Source organism: Artibeus jamaicensis, unplaced genomic scaffold, assembly GCF_021234435.1.
Source record: "Artibeus jamaicensis isolate MK-2021 breed Jamaican fruit bat unplaced genomic scaffold, CSHL_Jam_final scaffold_1964, whole genome shotgun sequence".
Lineage (NCBI taxonomy): Eukaryota > Metazoa > Chordata > Mammalia > Chiroptera > Phyllostomidae > Artibeus > Artibeus jamaicensis.
This window is the reverse complement of record NW_026522030.1, coordinates 23,729,568-23,748,831: the sequence shown is the minus strand read 5'-3', so window position 1 is coordinate 23,748,831 and position 19,264 is coordinate 23,729,568. Positions and strand designations below refer to the sequence as shown.

Genomic DNA, 19,264 nt, shown 5'->3' with positions numbered 1-19,264 from the left:
TCATTATATTGAACGTTATTCTTCAAACTTTGTTCTTTGTTGCCATAGTGATCAGCTTCCAATGTGAAATTATATCACACTGGCTTTCTTTCAAGTTTCAATAATGTGCCGTCACCACCCACTTCTCTTTCAAAATGTTCAAATCCTCTAATCACTCAGTATCTTAATAGCCTCACTTTTGGGGAGCTGAAGGGGGAGCTAGGGCGTTAGGAAAGGGTTACATGCAGAAAGTGGGAGTGAAATAAAAAGAGGAAAGAGTTAAATTTGCAAATAATTTAATTTACTATGTAAAATAAGGGTTCACCTCCATGTAGCAATCTACTCTCCTCAACGTACCTCAAACTTTCACTTTATAAATGATATGCTCATGGGTGAATTGAGCCTTAACTGAAAATGAGAGTAATTTGAGAATAAATATACATGGTCTGGATTAGAATTTACAGCTCATTCTTAATGAAGAAAGAGTCTTTAGAAAGCAATAAGGAAATTTTTTAAAGTGGAAGAAAATTATACAGGCACTTTACAAAAGAGAATAAAATGGTCAATAAACACAAAAGATGTTCAATCTTGCTAGTAGTCAAAGAAATAATAATAAAACAAAATACCATCTTTCGTCTGGTAAGTGGTAAAAATTTAATATGATAATCCCATATAAATAGAGTTTAGAGAAATGGACATTCTTATACACTGCGGTAAGAATGTAAATTGGTACATCCTCTCTGCGTATCTTTTGAATTCAAATTCCACTTCCAGGAAGATATCCAAAGATGGAAAAATAGAAAAATGGGATATATAGTCACAAAAATGGACATGCAATGATATTCATCCAAGCTTTGATTTCATACAATAAATGAAACCAAGTTCGACGTCCATCAACAGGGAATAGTTATGTAAGTTATGAGTTAATCCTGTAATGGACTACCCTCAAGTCGTTGAAAATGATGATTTAATTCTGTATTTTTTACATGAAGAACTCTCGTATTGATATGGAAAGATATCCACATAACACGTGGTAAAACACACAGACACACATAGGGACTTGGAAATCTTCTGCAAACACCCTAGAAAAAATAAATGTGTCTGAGTCTCCACAGAACAGGTCTAGGTCCTGCTGCACCAAAACATGGATGGTGGTTATTGCTGAGACATATGTTTTCAAGTGGTTATTTTCATTTATAAAGGTCTCTGTTATATGTATATTTATAATTGGCAAATTGAAATAAGGATGAACATCACAGACATTTCCATTTTTGTTACACACTCAGTTTTTTCCAGAATATGAAATATAACTTCCCAGGCCCAAAACACTATCAGGACTGAAGTGGACCCTGGAAGTCAGATAGCCCTTAAAGGAAGTGGCGAGGCCGGGCACATACCTGTTACTCAACAACAAGCAGCTATTGAATAAGAACCTGGATTTAGCCCCATCTTCCAGGACAGGAAGCCCAGGCTCAGGAGGGTGGAGATGCTTGTGCAAGCTGGCTCATGAATGAGGGAGGAGCTTAGGTTTCCTGCCCCTGGGTGTCTTGGTTGCCCCACCCCCAGGTTGCCCCACCCCCACATGCCCTCGCCTTTGTGCACACTGGCTCCTGCACTTGCAGGTGACTGTCTATTTCGTAAAGCAAAGGCGTTTTTGTTGCTGTTTTTAATGGATGACAAATCTTGAGCAAAGAAAGAAACAGAGCGAGGCTCAGGGAGCTGAGTTTACATAGAAATTATAGGCTGTGCTGCTGTTTGGTAAGAGTTTGGAACTAATTACAAGGTATTCCCCAAACAACACCTCTTTGGGTGTGACATGCATTTCTGAAGATTTCCTGCCAAAGACTGCTGGCCAAAGGCATTTCCTCTGTGAAAACCAAACACTGCTTGTTTATTCTTGTGTTCCAGTGTAAGCTGTCTAAAAATCTTTCTAGGAACCAAAGACTTAAGTGGATGCGTTTTCTCTTATCACTGACCTACCCTCTTGGTGATCTATCCTGAGAATACAGCACTTCTGTTGCTAATGTAAATCATCATTCCCAAGTCTAGATGATCTCAACCTTGCTAGTTAGTAGTCAAAAGTCTGCTGGCCTGTTACGCGGGAGGGGAGTTTAAATGGCATCATATTAATGAGAAAAGCACTCAGTTCTCTGAGCCTTGACCTGACCTGTTCTAGATCACTGGAAAGTGTTGCAGGTGGTGTCGGGGTGTCCCTGACTGGTGTCTCATGCGGGATCCCAAGCCTGACCCTCAGCTACATCCCCCACTTCCTCTTCCCTGCCTGGTCTCTTCTCTGATGCTCTCCGCCCTCAGAGATGCTCACCCTGCTACCAGTACCCGCCAGAGCAAGATCAAAGTCCACTCTCCGGTTCTCTCTGGGTGCTTCCAAGCATGCCAAGCCCTAATGACAGTCAGGTGATGTCTCTGAAGACTGGGGAGAAAACGTCACTGACTCTAAGCCATATTTTGTCACCAGTTGCTGCAGGAAGCTGAGTCTCTCACCAGTGACTCTACCAGGGCCAGAAAGGTGGGGGCTGGGCAGGCACTAGAAACCCTCCCTGTACCCCCGTCTCCCAAGAAATCCTTCTCATCTCTCCTGCAACAAAAAACAAGCTAAATACAGGTCAGCTCATGGAAGTCACTTCATAACAACCCGCCTCCAGCTCTTTATCCAGGTCTAAATCTTGAAATGGGCTCAAGTAAGGATCTGGGCTACACCCATTCCCCTTTTCAGTTTATACGCCAAAGGAAAAGCCTGTTTTAAAAGAATAAAACCATTTCGTATGGTGCTAAAAGAAATTTAGCATCTGAAATCTCTAAAAAATGGTCTACCGGAAATTCAGGTCAAATTCACTGGGAAAGCAATGCAAAGCAAAACACCTAAACATGGACATAAAAACCAAGGAAGACACAAGAAGCAAACAATGAAAATGTTGCCTTTCCTTTGGCTTAAATTTATCATTTTTGTCAGATTTTAAAAATCATTATTTAGACAGCTTTTTAAAAATTAGCAACAGTTCAAGCTTAATTTATTTCATCTTTCAAAGTGAACTTAAAAAATTACCTGTGTGACTTCCATGAATAGACTGAAACACTCGGCACATTATGCAGTGGCTGAAAGAGAAGACCAGACTTCATCGCGATAACATGTGGCTGGGTCTGCACGACGTGCTCAAATCCATCTCAAACATCAGGGATTACCTACACAAACACACAAAACTTAGCACCGCTGAATGTGACCGCTCAGACGTAAATGCAACTGTTCTCAGAAAAGATCGATGTTTATAACCTTAAATTCATTCAATATTTAATTTAAATGCAAGCTGGTTTATGCCTGAAGCCAAGGCCTGACATTTCAGGATTTTTTTTGTAATCATCGACAACCGAACCCAGCAAAAAGCATAGAAACTCTCAGGTGCCAAGAAGTTTTCAGGGCTGCAACCACAAGGTCCACTCAACCAGGGGCCCAGGAATGAGGTAGGAAGGCAGGCTCACTTACCTGACCTAATCCTGGGAAACCTGCTTGCTGGCAACACCAGCCTCCTAACTGGTCTCTCTGCTTCTCCTTTACCCTGTCTAGCAGGTCTCCATGGAGCTGCCAGGGCCATTCTCCCAGGGGGCAAAGACAGGAAACTTTCAACTCAGGATCCCATTCAAGGCCAAAATAAACACTTAGGAAAACATTGTCAAAGAGCACAGCAGACATAATGGGCTTTAAAATTAGAAGCAGAACCCAAGCAAAAACCCCAAATAACTCGAGATCCAACTCTTACATTGTTTCTTTAATTGTGTTTTGTTTATTATCTTGCATTTTTTAAATGCCATGCATTCTTAGCACAGAAAATAGAGACAAGCAAAAAGGACATCTTTCTATTTAGACCTGCATCCCCCGGAATGGCATATCTGTACCTGTCCTTCAAGGTTTTTTTCCCTGGTGGGCACACATAATACAAATAATATTTTTTCAAAACTGGACACCTAAAGCATGTGCTGTTTTGTTACCCACCATAGCTTAGGTCTGTGGTTCTCAAACTTGGTTACATATTGTCATTACCTAGGGAGATTTTTAAGACCTTGGTAGACAGGCCTCATTCCTTACAACTAAATTGGAATTTCTGGAATGAGAACAAGACATCAGTATTTTTTTAAATGCCCTAATGTACCCAAGGTACAAACAAGTTTGAGGACAACAGTCTTATGAAAGGTAGCTGACTATGCCACTCCAAACTATGCATATTCATCTTTGACATAAGAATTATTTTGAGAAAATGCAGACACAGAGGAAGCTCTGGAAACAGAGTAGCAGTTACCACTGACTAAGGAACATTTGCATTTATAAGGGAAATCTCCATTTCTAGGAGACTTTGGGCTGTCAGCAGTGAGAAAAAAATATCCTTCTCCATACCAGAAAGAGTAGGAAGACTCTAAATCTCCAAAAACTCACATCAGTGGAGAAAGCACCATTTTTTATATAATTGTTGTTCAAGTACAATTTTGTCTTTTACTCCCATCCCAGCCTACCCCCCAGTGCTCTCCACCTCCCTCCCATTTCCACACCCCTTAGTTGTTGTCCATGTGTCCTTTATACTTGTCCCTGCAAATCCTTCCCCTTTTTCCCCTGAAGTTCCCTACCCTCTCCCCTCTGGTCACTGTCTGCCTGTTTTCTATTTCAGTGTCTTTAGTTATATTTTGCTTGGAGAAAGCACCATTTAAATCTGCATCAACTTTAACCTTGTTGGCTGTGCTTGGCCTGGTTACCTCCCATAATTGGCCTCCCCGCCCCAACATTTTTCTTTTGTCTTTTGCTGAAGATAGTATTTAAGGTGATGACTCAAGCCATTTCGGGGAGAGTTACTCAGTTTTCCTGGGTATTTCCCATGAACCCAGGAGGTACATGTTACTCAATTTATGGCTTTCTCCTGTCAGTCTCTTTTATTATAGGAGGACTCAGCCAAGAACCTAGAGGGGTGATGGGAAGATTTTTTTTTTCTCCCCTACACTTCCATAAACTGGGAGTGAGAAGATTAAGTTTGGGGTGAGGGAGGGCAGGGTTATCAAACTTTGCTGGGTATCAGAATCACCTGGGGAACTTGGCAAGGACACATACACACAGTCCCAGGCTCTCTCTCCTACTTCCGTGAGCCCTGGATTCCGTATTCTTTATTAGTTCTCTAGGCAATTCCCATACACACCAAGTTGGAGAAACACCAGTGTAAGTGACCAATCTCCTCTTGTGTGATCGCCTCATAGGTGACCTGCTCCTTTCTCGTGCCCATGAGACTAAGTTTCAGGGGCTGGGCCCACATGGGGCTATTGAGCACTTGAACTATGGCTAGTTTTAACTGAGAGGTGCTGCAAATGTAAAATGAACACAGGATTTCAAAGATTTAGTGCACATTTAAACCATAGTAGTTTGGCTACATTGGGTTCCTTTCTTTCCCTTCCCCCACTGCCAATGTAGCTACTAGGAAATTTAAATTACACACAATTTGGCTCACTTTATATTTCTATGGGACAGGCTGCTCTAGGGAACAAGACCTATGTGTGTTCACTACTGTCTTTCCAGCATTTAGCCCAGCAATATGGCCCATCAATATTGTTTTGAAAACGAGTCAATGAATTAATGGATGAATACTGATATGGCACCTCAGGCATTCACAATATTATTCCACAGACAACAAATAAAGGAGACACTTTTGGAAAATAGATGCTGTTCTTGTCTGAATTCCCCTGAAGATGACCCTGAGACAAGGATTCAACTGCAAGCAATCTGCTAGCGAGGGGATCCCACAACACTGGTCAGAGAGTAGAGAAGTGAAGCTGGGGAGAGAAGGAGGCCAGTAAAGGGTGTTTTCTCAAGCCCATTACCACTGTGGGCAACTGGAGGTTGATTCTTCTGGGGAACTTTAAGGGACAGGACAGAACTTGTGCCTCAGAGATACCTTCTTCCACCATGGTGAGAGCGCCAGGATATCTACACACCATTTTCTATGAGGGCTTCTGGGAGGGTTGTATGTATTGTATTAATGCCAAGCTTTCCGTTCTGCTGGGCAGACCACACTGAGAAAACCTGCAGCAAAGATACCAGTACTAGAAGATAGCATGTCTTCTAGCTAAAATGGTATTGCTGAGGGGACAGGGATATAGCCAGTGACAACTAACTATAGTTTCTTCCTAAACAAGCCTATTAATCCTATTACCTAATAATTAAAATTGGTACCACCATTGCATAGATCTACACATCTCCCAAGATGGTCAGTAAAGCTCCTTTGTGGTCCTTTGCTGGCTCCTGCCTTGTTGACCCCACTTCTTCCTCTGCCATCCTATCCTACAGATGCCAAAGAGATGAGGTGAAGAGACACCTGGGAATGAGCCCAATGTGCCTTGATTAAGAGTTGCTCAACTTGAGGAATTTGACAAGCTCTAGTGAGACCTAGGCTTCTTCCAAGGCCCAGTGTTCATCAAGGAGAGGGCCATGTTCAGTTTGAGCACTGTTGTAGACTGCTCTGCCTGGTTCTAGGAATTGTATCTCTACCCCTTGTGGCTAAGGGTGAGCGACAACCTTTGGAATGCAAGCCACAGGAGACAAGCTTGTCTCTGGTAGCAAATGCTGCCTCAGTTTCCTCTCCCTGCCACCAAAGCTTGGTTGGAAGTCAATGATGGGTAAGACCCCTCACAGCGGGGGGCAACCTAAACCAGACTCAATCACTTGGGAGGCCTTCATGGAAGGACTCAGGGGGCTGCAACAAAGAGGGAGCAATGGACTCTTGTCCCCCCCCCTTGGCTTTGACATAGCCCAAGTCCCCATGTTCTCCGGGAGAAGCGCTTCCTGGCTCTAATCCCCTTAAGCCTGAATACCTGATGGGGAGAGGTGCAGCTCCTTGCCTGGCCAGAGCTAGAGTGTGTCCTGGGGAAAAATCTGGCACCACAGAGACTTCCTGATAAACCTGTGAAATCTGCTCTGCTAAGAGTGCTTTCATTCCTATGTTAAGGGTTCCAGCAGGAAACCCTAAAACTCTATTCCTGACAGACTGACTCATTGTAAGCCCTCAGATTTCTTTGAAATGTTATCTACTGTTTGATCCTTGCTGCCCTGTATTCCTGTGTATTACAACCCAATAAAAGGTCCTGGAGGAGGGGGCTCAAGGCCTTTTTCCCCTGAGAAACTGGCCACTGCTCACGGCCTTTTTCCTCTGGGAAAATGACCACCTCTCCTCCCCAAGCAGATCACATCATATCTCAGTCACGATTACTCTCATCCATGGCAGCTGGGAGGACTTGCGAGGAAAGTCGCCCCCACCGAGCACCAAGATCGTGAAGGCAGGTAAGAAGCAAGACAAATTCAAGTACAACATCTCTGAGACTCTGCTGGAGATGAACTCAGGCCTTAAGGCCCAGCTATGGGAACTGAATATCACAGCGGCTCAGGAAATTAAAATTGGTGGCAGTAGAAAAGCTATTATAATCTTTGTTCCTGTTCCTTAACTGAAGTCTTTCCAAAAAATCAAAGTCCAGCTGATATGCGAGTTGGAGAAGAAGTTTGGTGGGAAGCACATTGTCTTTATTGCTCAGAGGAGAATTCTGGCTTAGCCAGGTTGGAAACGCTGTACAAAGAATAAGCACAAGCATCCCGGAAGCTGCACTCTGACAACGGTCCATGATATGACCCTGGGGGATGTGGTTTTCCCTAGTGAATTGTGGTTAAGAGAATCCCCGTGAAACTGAGGGACAGTGGCTCATAAGGGTCCATTTGGATAAAGGCCAGCAGAACGACATGGAGCACATGGTTGAAACCTTTCCTGGTGTCCATTGTAGAAGGCAAGGATATCAATTTTGAATTCCCAGAGTTTCAGTTGTAAACAAAAATGACTAAATTAAATGTTCTTTCAAAAAGAAAGCATTGCCCAAGTTGTTTAAAGATGGTCCCAGCTCCTCTGTCACTGAATCCACAGCTCTGCCCTCCATCTCCTGCTGGCTCACCCTTCACAGATGTTGGTAGACATCTAACAGCATCTTTCTTCTTCTGTTGTTGTTGTTGATGATGATGATGATGCAAGCTCATTCTTGTCTTTAAATTGCCCACACTACATGCACACAGGCCTGAAATGGTAGCAGCTACGTGTTTTAATGAAGAGTCTGAAATTTCTAGTTTCAGAAAACATAACTTCACTCGGTATTAAATCATTTCACAGAAGCCAGACCATAGTGGTTCTGTTTTGGGAGGTTAATTCAGTCTAGATCTAATTTGAAACGAATCAGGAGAAGCTTCAGAACAATTTCCTTAAGCACCGTGAAGCAAGGCAAATAAGACAGAAGCTGAAAACAAACTGAAGATGAGAAATGACCATTTTAAAGGGAATTGAACTCAAAGTACTCCCAAGTTTTGTTTTGTTTTGTTTTTTTTCAGTAAATTTAAATCTACTTGACACCATAAACATGTACCCATGTTTTCCATGAACAGTTCATTTCAGGCAAGGACTTGGATTCGTCCAGAAGACGTGAGCCAAGCCACTGTCCCAACCTGTCATTGCGGGTTGTCGCTGGGGGCAAGCTCTTATCCCCAGTCGAACATTCTGGAATTTATTTCCATGCTCTGGAATCCAGGTAGCATAAAAATTTATGTTATTTAATTAAAATCTTGTTATACATAAGTAGATTATTTAACTTAAATAGATGATAGATAATCGTATGAATCCTGGAAATAGTTGAAACACTACCACTTTAAACATTACACTGGATATTCTAATAAAAATACTACAAATTTAAAGGGGCCCCCATCCACTCTTCCTTCTTTGCTTAACAAACACATACAAACGTCAAGGGTTGGCAAACACAGAGGTCCATAGTCAGGTGGACTGAGGAGCAGCCCTGTCTGGGCCGATGGCTCCCATGAAGCTCCACACACTTGTGTCCATTAAGGAACATGAGCTTTGTGTTTTTGAATTTACTGATTTTTCAAGAGAAGTGGGATCCCCAAATTTTTATGAGAGATATTCTTTTCTAAAACATTGGCAATTAATTTTTTAAATTTTAAAAAATATTGTACAGACTCAAATGTAAAGGGCTGAGCAGGGGGCAGGCAAGTTGGGACTTGGACCCACCATGGAGCAGACACAGTCCTGCGCTCTAGTGGAGTGGTTACAGAGACCCACACGCTGCCCCCACCCCCCAGCAGCAGGTTACCCAGGGCGACGCCTACAACTAACATTCTCATCCAAAGAAAAAAAAGGTGGGCATGGAGCAGGATATGTTTGTCAAGGTTCTCCAGAGAAACAGAACCAGTAGGTTCTCCTCTTACTGGTTCTGTAAATATATGAGAGAGACGCAGAGAAATGCATGATTTATTGTAAGATGTGGCCTGGGGCCTGCCAAGTCTGTGCACAGGGCAGGCTGGCAGGTCGGAAACACAGGAGGAAGTTGATGATGTAGTCTTGAAGCAGGATTTCTTCTTTCTGAAAAACCCCATTTTTTTCCTTTAAAGGCCTTCAACTGACTGGGTGAGGTCCACCCACATTACCAGGGTAGTAAATAGCCCTTACGTAAAGTCAACCAATCATAGATGTTAGCCACATGTACAAATACCTTCATTCAACAGCAGATTTGTGTTTGACTGATTGACTGGGTACTACTGTCCAGCCAAGATGACACATAAAACTACCTATACCATGAGATAAGTGGGATAAGTTCTGTAAGAGAGGTACAAAACACTACTACATGAGTTCAGAAGGATGAAACACTAGAAAATATTAAAGGATTAAAGATAATCCTCATGATAAAAGATTAAAGAAATATGGACTTCTCAATAGAAAAGACCAAAAAGAAATGTTACTAATCAATAATATCCAAGCATGTTAGTTGTTATTATGTTGTATTTTGTTTAATCTTCTCAGCTCAGCCTAAAAGGATATCAATTATCATTAACCTCATAAAAAACTATACAATATAAATGAAACCACTTTAAAATTTGGACTGGGGGTTGCTATTCCAGAGGAACTGCCTTGTGTGTTTTATGCCTCAAATCTTTGGAATATTAAAACAGAGTAAAATAACCTTGGACTGAGTCTAAAGCAACATTATGTCCTAAAGGACTATTTGCAAAGATAAGAAAACAGATATTAAGACTATCATATCAGACGGAATATTCAAAATATTCTTTAGAGTCAGCGTCACTGTGTTAGCTCATCTGCACCAATAACGATGCCCTTCCTTCTCTGACGCAGTCATTCCCCTTCCCTGTCTAGTGAATCCCCCTCCTTGGCCTCCTACTCAGAACACCGTTGGGGGTAGTGCCTGAGTCAGTGCTTCCCAAATAGCTGTTCTTTTTGGCCCCAAATAAGTACCTGTTGCCTAACTTTGGTCTCTTATTTTTAGGTGAACACCCCCATTTTGTAGATGAAGCCCCAAACCCCAATGTCTTTAATATCATATAACTGTGAAGGGATGGGGATGGGACTCAGATTCAGGCAACTAAAATCTTCAGAGCCTTAACCATGACTTACACCACCTCTCTGATGAACAAACACGTACCCCATACAAGACCTCATTGATTCTCACAAAAGCCCCATGAGATAGGTATTATTATTACTCCTATTTGACGAAGGGGGAAACCGAGTCATGGAATGCAAGGTGGTAGCGGAAGTCCAATTCCAGTGTATCTGATTCTGAGCCTGTGCTCTGATCACCCGCCCCCGCCACACACACCACAGGTGGGTGTGTCCAGTGGCCTGGTTTGTATTCAAATGTGACCGGCGAGAGGAGTGGGACAAAGTGTTGGTAGAACATTGGAAGTCACTTCATGATTGTCCATCAGGGAAATACACACCTCAACTGGAGAAAGTATCATTTCTACGTAGAGATCCTGCTGCTTTCAACATTGACCTCCCTGAAGACCAGAGATAAGGTTATAATCATCGAATGGGAACGTCTGTCAAGACTCTGAAGTTTGGTTATTGACTGGCAGGAATAACAACACAGCACTTGCCACCCACACAGAAACAACAGCAAAGTTGGCATCTCTTCCACGAAAATATTCCCTTGGCTTTCTCTTAGCTACATATTTTTAGCAAAAAATTAAACATACACTGCAAACCCTGTCTTCCTTTCTTGGGTATAGAATAGATTCATTTCAATCGAACTTTAAAGGAGCAACCACTTTCCTAGGCCTCTTTCCCAGGCCACTTTGAGACACTCCTACGCTATTTCATCCTTTTCCTTCTCGGAGTTATTTTTTCCCTCCTCAGAGTGTAGAGTATGTGAGAAATCTGTACCATTCTATTTTTGCTGAGTACTGAATTTTGAACTTATAAATTGTCATCTATTCATTTGTTAGTCTTCCTCTAGCATATCCTTTATGCTAAAGGCAACCCCAGGCCTTTCTTCCTCCTGTGGTCACAGCGCTGACATAAGACAAGGGAAGTGATTAGCTAGTGTCTAAGGCTAAATGGTGCCTTTAAGTCTAAGTATTATTTTCTCTGTAATTATCCTCTATAACAGTAATCACCCAGCTTCTCATAATTTTATGTGATGGTCATGGTATCACAGATCAAATAATAAAATTTAAAATCTATATTCATTGAGCCCTACTATGTGCCAAGCACCAGGCTCTACACACATTTAAAATTTATAGCAACCCTATAAGGTAGCTACTAATTATTGTCCCCATTTTTTAATCTTTAAAAAAATAGTTTTATTTTTCAATTGCAATTGATATTCAGTATATGCCCCCATTTTTCTAAAGAGAGAACTGAGATACTGGGATATCAGTAACTGGCCTGTATTTGTGCAGGGCTGGAGCTGAGATCTACAGCAAAGCATCTAACTGCACAAACCATCTGTGGTTGTAATGCGAACAACCCCCACTAAAAAATAGTGAGGTTTTATTTTCTTGTTTTACTCTTCCTTCTTGGGAGTTGAAAACAACATTTTACAGCAGAACAAATAAACACAAGCATCCCAAGGGGAAACGCTGTGAATAAGTAGGTGGTCTTATCCACCATTCAGGGGAGGTGCCAGCAAAGAGGCGAGCCATGAATCCCGAGAATCAGCTGACGCGTGGGAGGTAAGGATGTGGGAGGCCCCTCGCCGGAACCACCAGACCTTAAGGATCCTAGCAGGATTTCTCTGATGGTGCAAACTTTATGAGGAATGGCAGACGTGGAGCCTGACACCTGCCTCAGTCTGTTCAGGCTGCTGTAATAAAATACCATAGATTGAGTGGCTTAGAAACAACAGGAATTTATTACTCACAGTTCTGGGGGCTGGAAGCCCAGACCATGCTGCCAGGACAGTGGGGTTCTGGGGAAAGCCATCTCCAGGTCACAGAATGCGACTTTTTACAGTGTCCTCACGTGATGGAAGTGGGGAAGATCTCCCAGGTCTCTTCTATCAGGACACTAATCCTGTTCATGAGGGTTCCATCCTCATGACCTGATCACCCCCAAAAGACCCCTTCCAATACCATCACATATAAATTGGTGGGGCGTGGGAAGGGTACAAACATTCAATCCATAGCAACACTCAACCAATTTTCTGTTTTTATCAAAGTGACAACAGACATCTAAAGTGGCAAAGGGCATATCAGGACCCACAAAGCCTGTAGTAAAACTGGAACTATTTATCCAGTTAACCAATTTCTCTGCATTTCCTGGCCCAAGTTAAACACAGAGACAAGAATATCGGTGTGGCACACATTCCTGTCCATGTGGCATTGCAGAAGGTTGCAGTGATACCTCAGCACCTCCAAATCTCTGTTGACTGGCACTTCTATAAAAGATGCTCATAACTGTGGTTAGTGCCGTTCTGCTGTTATACAATCTATTTTATTCCCTCTCTCCCTATGGTATTTTATTTTATATGTCCTAACCTTGAGAATGCTTGTTAACCAGAGCGGCCAGGCTAAGGCAGGAGCAGTTAAAAGTCAACAGAAGTGAATCATCTAGTCCCTCCAGAATGGGTTCTAGCGTAACTGGAAGAAAGCCTGCCAGAAATAACAACAGGGAAAATAGCTATAATACAGCATCAAGGTCTCTCAGGCAGAGAAATAGAATTTCTCATCTCAGCAGAAGGAAACCTTCCTTAAGCTTATGTATGAAAGCTTAATAAGTGTACCTTCTTCCCCATATTTAAAGCTGCAGAACCATTTGAAGAAATGGTTGGAAGGAGGGCAGCAGAGCCCCGTAAGAGATTCCAGGTGATGCTGAAGATGTAAAACCAGGTAAGCAGAGGTTGTCCTTTCAGAAGCTCTGGAGACCCAGGTTGAGGGGTGTGGGGCAGGCTGGAGTCCCTGGGAGTCTGAGCCGAGGAGATAGGCCTGCAAGGTGGTCAGTGGTTTTGACCCTACCTAGGGCCAGGAGTCCCCCGGGGGGCTGACAGCTAAGGGTTTTCTGCCAGGAGCACTCCCCACAGTTGGAATCATCAGCCTTTCCCTCCAAGAGGGGGACCTCGGGGGCCCATCACGGCACCAGCCCAGGGCCATGAATGTTCTCCCTTCCTAGGAGCCAGGCCTTGCAAGATGAGGTGTCAGGGCTGCCATCCCAAGACTGGGGTCAGGGCATGACTCCCATCTGAAAAGCACAGGGCAGGGGGAGGGTCTGTGCTTCACAACAGAGCACCAACTAGAGTCAAGGCCAGGCCTTTGACAGGGTCAGCTCAGGCAGAAGGTGCCAATGTGGGGGCTACGCAAGGACTAGTGGTGCGACATGAGGCCCATGTCCTGCTGTCCTCTCTCCTAGGCCAGCTTGGTAGTAAGGAGTCACACAGAAACCCGTAGAAGCCTCAGGACTGGCTGGGACACAGACTCAGTTGGGGGAGCGCAGCTAAATGGAGAGTTGCTGGGAAAGTGAAATTAGATCATTGACCCTGGGTGAGGAGAGGGGCAAGGCTGGCGGGGGTGGGGCTGTGAGCGGGGCGAGGGGGCGTGTCTCAGTCTCACCAGCTTTAAAAAGATCAGGAAGGCAGGAGAAATATGCGGGGGAGGGAGGGTGGAAAGTAAGTCATTAATCATACTTCACATATGCAGGCTATTTTATATTTTACAAAACTCTGTGTGTGTGAGAGAGGGAGAGACCCTCTTTTGCTAGTTCTGTCCCTAGAATATTTTTATGAAATGTTATATATAAATGAATGTGATAAATCCTTGTAACACAGCTGATGAATACCAGTCTCTCTCTCTTTCTCTCTTCCCCCCACTACCACCCAAGCCCCATCTCAAGCTTCTTCTGTTATGAGCACTGAGTGTCTGGAGTGTGTGGTTTTCGAGGTGGCTCAGCCACAGCAGATTTCCCTGTCCAAGTGACCGGTAAGTCTTGGACCCTTACGGGTCCAAGGAAGACGCCTTGTCCAGGCGTCTTGCCCAGGAAGACGCCTCTAATGGCCCCTCCATCTCTTTATCCCTCACTTTCTTTGGTACATCACCATTTCTTTGGAGACTCACCCAAACTGTGAAGGTGGCATGGTCCCGTCACCACTTTGACAATGACCTTGCTTTAATGTTTAACCAAACCAGCCACAGCACTGTCAGCAACAACCTTGTCTCCTAGGAAGTTGCTCCTCATGTCTGCTCTACAGGACTGAAGTACAAGTTTTGTGCCAGAAAACATAAAATAACAGAAGATAAGATCTCAGCAGTCATAACTGCAAATCAAATGTGACTCCGCAAGAGGTGATGTTAGGAAAGAAACTGGGTGTCTACCCTGCTAACTATGTCCTCTTGTTGTGATACCCACACATAAACTAAGGTCAAAGGTAACTCACAGGATCGCCTACTGCAGTGAAGAGCTGACCACATACCTCTCCATCGCTGTAGATTCAATTGAGTCCCTCACAGGGAAGCAGGACAGTAGAGAACCACACACACGCAACCCGAGGGGCGAACTGAAACTTCCATTGCCGGCTGCTCACAAGTGGTTCTTTGAGGTCACATCCTAATTATCCTAACAGGCGAAACAGAATCCTTCAATGCCGATAAACTAATGCTTTATTCAGGTATTTGCATGCTCTTAACTATGGAGGGATGTCCTTGCGCAAGGCAGCATCGTGCTGTTTCGTTTCAGCTACAGTGCCTAATTAGTGGCCTTGCTCCAGGATAAACACATCATGTTTTCAATAAAATAATGAAAAGCTTTTCTGGGGGGAAGCTTTTTGTAATGATCTTGCACATCATTACACTTGAAGTTGTCCTTCAACACAAAATTGTGAACAGTTATTTTAAACACACTATGGTAGTAACAACTGATGAGACCGTTAATTCTGTAGTTTCTCTGACAACTATTTCAGCCATACCTCAGAGTTTTTAAGAAAACGCTTGTACTATAAGTTAAATGTGACATACAGTATGTTCTATCATATCAGAGCAATGTTCACCTTCATTTTCACCTTCATTTTTGAAATTCATTTTTGAGAATTTCAAAAGCACTTTCTATCCCACTCTGGATAAAATTCTGCAGTTCTTTATTTTTTAACAGCTTTTGTGACATTTACTTGTTTTTTGAAAATATTGTATTTATTTATTTTTAGAGAGGGAGAGGAGGGAACAAGAGAGGAAGAGAAACATCAATGGGAGAGAGAAACATCAATCAGCTGCCTCTTGTACATGCCCCGACTAGGAATGGAACCCCCAGTTGAAGCATGTGCTCTGACAGGGAATTGAACCAGCAACCTTTTGCTTTGCAGGACTATACCCAACCCACTGAGCCACACCTGTCAGGACAAGAAATTCACTTGCCTTAACTGTCATTCAGTACATTTTGTCATTTCTTTTAAAAGTGAGTATCCTTGGTAAAAGCATGTATAGAGTTTTTCCCAATTGTGTGAATCGTTTCTGATTTAGATACTTTGGTTGCTCCTGTATCTAGGTTACTCATTTGTGCAGAACTCCCAGTTCTTACTAGCTAGAAGGTTGAAAGCCCTGGGTTTCCTCCGTGACAGATTTTAACAAATATTTGGATGCTCTGCATTGTAATCGGAATACTGAGAAATCCTTGTATTTAACACCACAAAACCTTCCACGGGCAGGCCATGAAATGTTAAATATTTGCACTTCTGTTTATAAGTCTGTCTTGCTGCAATCATATTTTTAAATGGTTTATTTCACTGTCAAAATACAATGCATTTAGTCATCATTAAATACATTCTGCTCTGCTTTTTGGCAGATGTACAACCTACAAGTCTTTGGAAAGATTGCCACAAAGCATATTTAAAGGTGCTATAAAGTTTGCACTTATGAGCACCTGTGCATTCGTGTGCTTAAACAGCTCGCAGTGCCTATTAGACGAAGCCAGCTGATGCAATTTAGCACTACCGTGACCCGCTTGGAAAATATAGAGAACTGCCATGCTTTCAATGAACATACATTTAATCAAAAGGAAGGAAGGAAAAGTGGGAAGGAGAGAGGGGAGAAGAAGGAAGGGTGAGAAGAACGGAGGGAGGGAGAGAAGGAGGGAGGGAGGGAGGAAGGAAGGCAAGCCTAGGATAGAAAAATATTAATATTTGGCAGTTTTAATTAAAAGCTGCATGTGGGACACTCAAATATAAGGCACATTCCTAAAGAAGCAAACTGTGTTGAGAGATGAGATCATTGGACGTGGAATAATAAAGACCGTACGAGGTAACACGTGTACGGGAGTAAACTGCATAGAAAGAGCTAAAGGGTCAAAGCAGTTTACAGAAGAGAGCCCAATGTAAACCATAAATATTAAAGAAGTGTTTGTGGAGGAAACAGGACAACAGCTGGACTTACGGAATACTTAATATTCTTAACAGAAAGTTTCCAAATCTGGGAATATTCCGGTACATACAGGCACAGTTTTGGGAGAGTGGCACAACCTATATTTATATCCACCTAAATTCACTCAGAAATAGCACACAAATAGAAATGTATCCATATGGTTAAGTGCAGAACAATGGAACTGAAAGATACGAAAAGTAGTTTGCCTGTGTCTAGTGCTCCTACCTGCTCTCACATCTCTGGGGAACGTGGAGGTCCGATACACCTGGCTCCCCGAGTCCCTGACTTGGGTGGTCCAGGTCTGAGAAACTGTGTCAAAGAAAAGCCATTTGGCTCTGCTTACTTTTCGATTCCCCAAGGTCATCCGACCATCCAACACACTTTCCCACAGGACACACCTGTCATGCGGAATGCACGCATCAAGGAACTGAATTCCATGGAACACAGACAGAGAAGTAGTAACCCGTGACAACAAACAAAGTGATTAGATTCTTAAAAATGGGCCGCAGACCTTCACAGACACCTCACCAGAGAAGGTATGCAGATGACAAGTAGACATATGAGAAGGTGTCTACGTCGCATGTCACCAGGGAAATGCAAATTAAAGCAACAATGAGGTAAAACTACACACCTATCTGAATGGCCACAACACTGACAACACCATATGCCCCCGACAGGACATGGAGCATCAGAAACACTCACGCGTTGCTGCTGCAGATGCAACACGGTATCACCCTTTTGGAAGACGGTTGGGAAGCTTCTTACAGAACTAAATGGGATCTAGCGACCAAGATCTTTCGTATCCACCCAAAGGAAACAAAAATTTCTGTTCACATAACCTCCTGCATGTAGATGTTTGTAGCAGTTTTATTCATAATTGCCAAAACTTTGGAAGCAACCAAGATGACCCTCAGTAGGTGAATAGATAAATAAACTGTGGTACATCCAGGCAATGAAATATTATTCAGTGATAAATAAGGATAGGCTCTCAAGCCATGAAAGGCCATGGAGAAGGCTAGGTGCTGTATGATTCCAATGATCTGACATCGGGAAAAGGCAGAACTATGAAGACAGTGAAAAGATCTGTGGTTGCCAGGGGCTGGTGGGGAGGGAGGAGTGAACTCACAGAGCAGAGAGAATGTGTCGCACAGTAAAACTACCCCGAATCCTACTATCCTGGTGGACACATGCCCTTGTAGATTTGTCCAAACCCATAGAACCGACATCACCAGGGGTGAACCTTAATGTGAACTGGGACTTGGGGTGATAATGATGCATCAGTGTAGATTTATCACCTTTAACAAATGGCCCACTCTGGCCTGGTGTTGGTAACCAGGGAGACTGTGCATGTGGCGGGGGGGCAATGTCAGGAATCTCTGTACCTTCCCCTCCATTTTGACGTGACGCTTGAACTTCTCTAAACAAAAACAGTCTATTTTTTAAAATAGTAATCCAGTCAGGTGGGCATTACACACCAGTGGAATGTGGTCCACACACATATTTTGTTTACTCCTTTACCTGCTTATGTTACCTGTCTGGTACAGAGCTTCATTTTTGCAAAGAAGAAAAGAGGTTGATGTCGATAGCTACCACATGTCTCTGATGATGGCACCGTGAGCGGCAGATCCCAGCTTCTCCCAACTCTAGTCCTGCATTTGTTCTATGAAATTCTACCTCACAGAATCCTCCTCGTCTACCCTCTGAAACCCTCGGGAAGGCAGGTGAACGGATTGGAACCACGTCACAACCGATCCAGAGGGGGGAGGGAGGGAAAGAATCCTAAAGTATAAATTACTCTACTGTGGTCAAATATAAGTAAACTTTTTAAGTGATGAAAGAAAAATGAGTCTGGTTTTTAAAATGTCAAAACTGTACAAATGCGCAGAAGTGGTCCCATGAGGGTTTGCGATCACTGGCCAATTCCAGGAGGATTTCTGCTCTACTTCTTAACCATACAAACATTGTCCCTCAAGGACTGAAACATTTCCACCCCATTCTTACCTTAAAATAACATTCATTGGAAAGGATTCTGACCAAATGCAGTATGTGGAGAGAAACCAATCGCGTCCAAGGTCTGTAAGACCTGCAGCTCCCACTCCTCATCTCTGTCTGGGTCCAAGTTCCTGAATTCCAGACCGCTGATGGTCGCCCCCAAACACTTTCCAGTTTGTGTCCTTTAGTCATTTTTAACTTTGATTCCTTCTTGAATGTCTTTAGTCATTTCATACATTCTTATTTCTACAGCCTCTGTCCGACTGTCCTGCTCTCCAAAGTTCCTGGGAGAGAAGGTCTCCCTGCTATTTGTTAAATCCGATGGTTCCTAACTGTGCTTCCTTGGGGTCTTTGTAGGTTTTGATTGTGAGCTCGTTGTCAGGGGGTTGGGGGTCCTGCCTGATGTGGGGCAGGGACGGGCCACTGCAGAGGAGTTCCTAGTACAAAGACCCTTTCTTGACATAGGTGAGTCTGGAGCAACATGAAACAGAAATTTTAGATTCAGTTCCTCATGAGGAGGAGGATCGAGGTTACAAACTCTCACATATCTATGGCAGATCAGCTTGTCAT

The 19,264-nt window shown here is 43.2% G+C and overlaps 1 pseudogene; it reads left to right on the top strand.

Annotated features, from left to right (window-relative positions):
* Nucleotides 1–7,838, top strand: part of LOC119060032 (40S ribosomal protein S7-like) — a 90,053-nt pseudogene extending 82,215 nt beyond the window's left edge.
* Nucleotides 7,839–19,264: the final 11,426 nt, after the last annotated feature.